This window comes from Misgurnus anguillicaudatus, chromosome 12, assembly GCF_027580225.2.
Source record: "Misgurnus anguillicaudatus chromosome 12, ASM2758022v2, whole genome shotgun sequence".
Lineage (NCBI taxonomy): Eukaryota > Metazoa > Chordata > Actinopteri > Cypriniformes > Cobitidae > Misgurnus > Misgurnus anguillicaudatus.
The window spans coordinates 11,768,991-11,774,582 of record NC_073348.2 but is presented as its reverse complement, the minus strand read 5'-3'; the positions used below and the strand labels follow the sequence as shown (position 1 = coordinate 11,774,582).

The window sequence follows — 5,592 nt, the reverse complement described above, 5'->3', positions numbered from 1 at the left end:
AAACACGCCCCTACCCCAATAGAATCTTGACCTTCTGTTGATAGACACGCCCCACAACTACACAACCCAGCAAGGATGTCGGTTGGTAGACACGCCCCTTACTGCTGATTGGCTATAAGTGTGTTTTGGTAGTCGGCCAGTCTCCAAAGCGTTTTTCAAACATCGTGGACTCCGCCTTTAACATGTATGTTACATTCTACTACAGACGTATTCAAACGGATATGGACACCCTATTTGGACTATGTTTCTCTCACTTTGGATGATTGTTTATTTCTTTCTTGAAAGTTGCTGTAACAGCTCATAACGAGAAGTCTATTCCTGTGAACATTGATGCATCTTCGCTTGTAACCTACACTGAAAAAACGAACTAGTAACATTTACTTAAAAAAATCCTCGTAACAATTTGCACGAACTTTTATTAAGTAAAATTTACACTGAAAAAAAATGGACTTAGTGGGTCTTTTAATTTAAATAAAATAAACATGTATATGCAACACAAAATATTTATATTCCTTGTGTAAACATAATTTAATTGATTAGGATTAAAATGTTTTGTTTGAATGTAAAATGAACACATTGATTAAAATTGATTGAATTGAATACTCAAAACAATAAAATTGAGTTTGCACACAAAACGGCACCTCCTGAGCAGCAGGTGGCAGTATAGCTCAATGAGAAGGACGTCGATTGCCATAAAAGAAGAATAAAGATCGCTTGTTTTGGGCGCCAAAATGAAGACTCAGCACAGCAGCCAGTCAGTCAGAAGAACTCTCTCAGACAGACACCACATTATTAAAGTAAATTCTATTATTTATTTATGTTCGCTTCATACGTGATATATCTTCACTAGATAGAGTTTTTTTTTTACAATATGTAGCCATTGCAATGACTTGTAGTAAATATTAGTTTGGAGGAGGTTGGTGGAGTAAGTTAACGTTACAGTCAGTCAGGCTCATAAAGAAAAACACAGCGTTTTAAAAACATCAGCTGTTTAACGTTATTTCACGTTTGGTAGTTTTATCTGAGTTGAAAACTGTCAGCTTTGAGTTGACTTTTGATGCACCTTTTACTCAGCTGTTCTATGGAAACCTGTCAGGACAAATAAAATGCTAACCAAAAGTTATTCTCTCCAGAGTAACGTTATCCATGTAAGTAATTTAGATGATATCAATTGACTACATTAATAATGACATTATGAAACAAACTGTCTGCTTAATCAGATGAAGAGACCCGCGTCAGTTATTCGTGACTTCGCTACGCCACGAGCAACACTTGATTCTATTAGAAAAAGCTTTTATAAATGTCTCGCGTGACGTCTGGTATATTAACTGAAAAAAAATCCCTTTGAAGTGGCCACACCTTAAAGCTGACGTTTTCAGAAGAGAACCTTGTTTTAAGATCTCATTTTGTCCAACATTGCGTCCTATGACAGATATAATACTTATTTCATTATTGCTCTGTGTATGTGTGACCTTAATCATTTGAGGTTATGTGTTGATTTCACCTCTGAATATTTCTTCTTAAAGGTCAATCATCCTTTCATACGCTACACACTCAAAAGCATTGGTAAGTAATTTCTTTCACTTTTGTACTGCTGCTAGGAGCTAAATCTTATTTTTGTTACTAATATACAATTATTATTCTTTGACTCGCAGTACTCAAATATACAATGGTTGGTTAATTTGTTTTCAGATAAATGCTGAATTTAAAAGAATCGCTACTGTCTTATGTTCCTCCGTGTCACCTGGACCTCCAATCCAAAAACCTGATGAAACTCTTCTATCAGAAAGGAGGACAGCTAGCAAAAAGACTTCAAACAATTAATGATCAAATGACAGAAGTAAGTAATATAGATTCATAGACATAAAAATGTGTAAACATTGTTGGAAGTACAGAACGTTTAGTATGTTTAGTTACAACATCTTTTGGCACACGGGTCATTAAAACACCTGGGAAGATTTAAAGGGGTAGTTCACCCAAAAATAAAAATTCTCATCACTTACTCCCTATCATGTTGTTACAAACCTGTATAAATGTCTTTGTTCTGATGAACACTAAGGAAGATATTTTGAGGAATGTTTGTAACCAAACCAATCATAAGCCCCATTCACTTCCATAGTGGGGGAAAATAATACTATTGAAGTGAATGGGGCTCATGAACAGTTTGGTTGCAAACATTCCTCAAAATAAATATCTTCCTTCGTGTTCATCAGAACAAAGACATTTATGCAGGTCTGTAACAACATGAGAGTGAGAAAATGAGAGAATTCACTTTTGCTGTGATTGTCAGGTATGGTAGCACACACTCGAAATGTGGCCTCTTTATTTAACTCATTCCAGTGTAGTGAACACACACACACACACACACACACACACACACACAGACACACACACACACACACACACACACACACACACACACACACACACCCAGAGCAGTGGACAGTGCAGCTGCCTTGTTTTGTAACCCATGTATTTGTAACCAATTGTAACATGCTGTGGCAATGCACATGGGTCTGTATACTTACATTTATATTCGATTGCATTGTACTTATTTCCAATGACACTTTTATTGTAATTATTTTTTCTGTTTCTTTAACTACATTTGTTTGTTTTGTACAGGGCATGGATGAAGTCAGCATCAGTGTGGTCATTTGAAGACACCACTGTTGGGATTTGTGCTCTCAAACAACATGCTTCTTGTGATGAAGAAGAGGATCTTTGTATAGTCCTGGAAGGCATGAAGGTGTTGCAACATCGTGCCATGTTGTTTGAGCTGATGTATGCCTTAAACCTGAGCTATCCTGATCTCCGCTTTATTTTTGAGGAAATCCAAAAGATTTTAATGGGACTGCATTGAGAGTAACTTTAACGAACAGTTTCTTTCAGTGAAAGGATCAGAAAGACTGTGCTGCTCATTTTTGACTTTGTTTATCTGTTTTAAGTGTTTTATCTTATTAAAACACTAACAGTTTGCTGCTCAGAGTCGATTTTGGAAATGGTTGTTGTATTTTGTTTTTGTTGAATCTTTGATTAACAGTTTATACAAATGCTGTAGCTCTGACTTTATGAAGGATTGATATTTTCCAGTTTGTAAATCCATTTAAAAAATAATAGTACATACTGTTTTGCATGTCTCTTTGGAATGCAGTGTTTGTGCTTTAGGACTTCTAAATCTATTGTGATAGTAACTATTTTAAACATTTGGGTCAGTTTCACAGATGGCTTTTCCTAGTCCCAGACTTTTGCAATGTCATATATCAGTGCCATTGTTTTGTCTAAAGATGTACTCCAGTGTTGTTTTTGTAAGGTAGGTTTGCTTGTAAACATTTTTGTAAAAATATCCTAATATAACTAGGGCCTAGTCATGGATTAATCTACAACCTGTTTGGGAAATTGCCCCTTTATGTATGTACTGCATGTGCTGATTGTTGTAATAGTTATTGACTGTTATAGACCAGTTCAAATGGTGTAAACAACACTGGTCCAGAAACACTTCCTGTTACAGTTATTTTTTTATTTCACATATATTATTATCTTTAAGATGTTTGTTTAACTTCAGTTAATTCAGGTTTATATGTTCTGTTGGTTTATTTTATCCCAACATTTATCTAGTGTTAAAAAACGGAAACAGGAAGTGCTTCTGGACCAGTGTTGTTTACATCTTTTGAAATGGTCTATTGAATTAATGTGTAGTGATTTAAATGAATTGATGATCTGAAAGCAGTGGTTTGCCTCAGTATCACTAAACATTTGTACAAAACTCTTTGGTTTTTATGCCAATACAAATGTATTTTGTATTTAAAAAAAAAAAAACACATTTGGATAATTATGGGTGATTTGACATAATGTGATGTGCCAGAGACATAATGAAAATGCTTTAGAGTTACATAATCCCATAATATAAGCATTAAAAAAGCATATTGGAATTACAGATGAAAATCTAGTCCCCTTACATAATAAAATTACTTAAACATTACAAAATAAATGTGTTATAGTAAAGAGAAATATCACTTTGAGTAAACATATTTATATTAGACTACTTAAAATAATTAAAATGTTTTGGTCTGACACATAAAAATTATTTGAGGAAAATAATTTTGGTTTTAAACAATCGGATCATGTGGGACCGATGTACACATTAAAATTAAGTAAATTGAAAAGATTTTTTTTCAGTGTAGTCAAAGTTGTTTTGCCTCACTCTCCAACAGCATTCTGGACACTAATCTGAAAGACAGGCAATATAACATTGAAATAAGCATACTAATATAGACAATTTAGTAAACAGTGATTGCAGAATCAAGAAGTAGTTCATGCAGCATAAAATTTTAAACAAGAGAAAATGTACTTAACGCTTTTTTATTTGCTTCATTTTGCTGGCTCTCCTCTGTTGGACTGGATCTGTATGAAGTATATACAAGATCAGTGATGCCACAGTTACTTTGAAAAAGTAATCTGATTACTGATTACTGATTACTCCTTTAAAAAGTAACTAAGTTAGATTACAAGTTACTTTGTTAGTTACATTCCAGTAGCTGCCAACACCCCCACTGCCTCAACATTAAAAATGACAACTGGTTTTGCCAACACTCACTTTATTGGAAGAGTCTTTCTTGACTTCACTTAACATAAATAGGGGTGAGCAGGGGCCACTTTCAGAAAAACGTAATTTTAAAAGTTAATGTTTTAGACAGAGATATATTTTTGCTGTGGTCAATAACTCACAAGTGTGGTCTATCAAAACCAGCTGGAATTTTGAACAAATGTAAAACGACTTCTGTATAATTTCACTTTAAACACGAGTAGTGAATTGTTACTTTTGACCTTGACAGCAGGGACGAAAGTAACACACAGGTGGGTCAAAAGTAACACAACAAAACATGATAGATTTTTGTGTTACACTTGTTTTTATTAAATATATTACTATGACCTCTTTAATATGTAACTGCAAACTTATTTTGTCATTTATCTTTGTAAAAAATAATTAAATTACATTTTTATTTTAAATTTCAGTTTTATCAAATGTTTCAAAAGCAACCAACAGTACAAACTTAAATTGCTGAGACTAAAAAAAAATTCAATAGTTTGAACACTATGAAAATAAAATTAAATCAAATTAGAATAATATCAATTTTTTTCCCCATATTATACACAGTATTAGCAGCGGGACGAAACTAACAAGTGTTACTTTTGACCCGACAGGATCTACTTACTCTATAAACTCGACTTACTTTTATTTTGAAAAACTGAGAAGTCTTCAGGATGTTATATACCTTGTAGATTTATCAGTATTGTAACACATGAAATGAGAAACACAACGCGTTGTAAGAAAAAAAGACCGCTTTTGGAATGTACTTATCATGGTTGAAAACATAGTTCTGGATCTACACGTGGAAATCGGTGAGTAAATAACGCGATATTTGTAAACTCTTTCAGAGGTTATGTGCTAATATGCTGTCATAGTGAGATTCAGATGTTATCAGGGTTAGGAGAAAATCGCTTTGTTACTTTCGTTTTTCAACTCTCCCACACTTACTGGTATTGCACTGAAGTCCAGCTTTTGTTGTTTGGGTAGTGGATGAACTCCTGCTC

The 5,592-nt window shown here is 33.9% G+C and overlaps 1 long non-coding RNA gene across 1 annotated transcript; it reads left to right on the top strand.

Moving 5' to 3' along the window:
* Positions 1–1,237: 1,237 nt before the first annotated feature.
* Positions 1,238–3,407, top strand: LOC129444828 (uncharacterized). The gene is made up of 3 exons (XR_012372744.1): positions 1,238–1,566; positions 1,693–1,840; positions 2,623–3,407. It is a non-coding gene; the product is annotated as an uncharacterized lncRNA (long non-coding RNA).
* Positions 3,408–5,592: the final 2,185 nt, after the last annotated feature.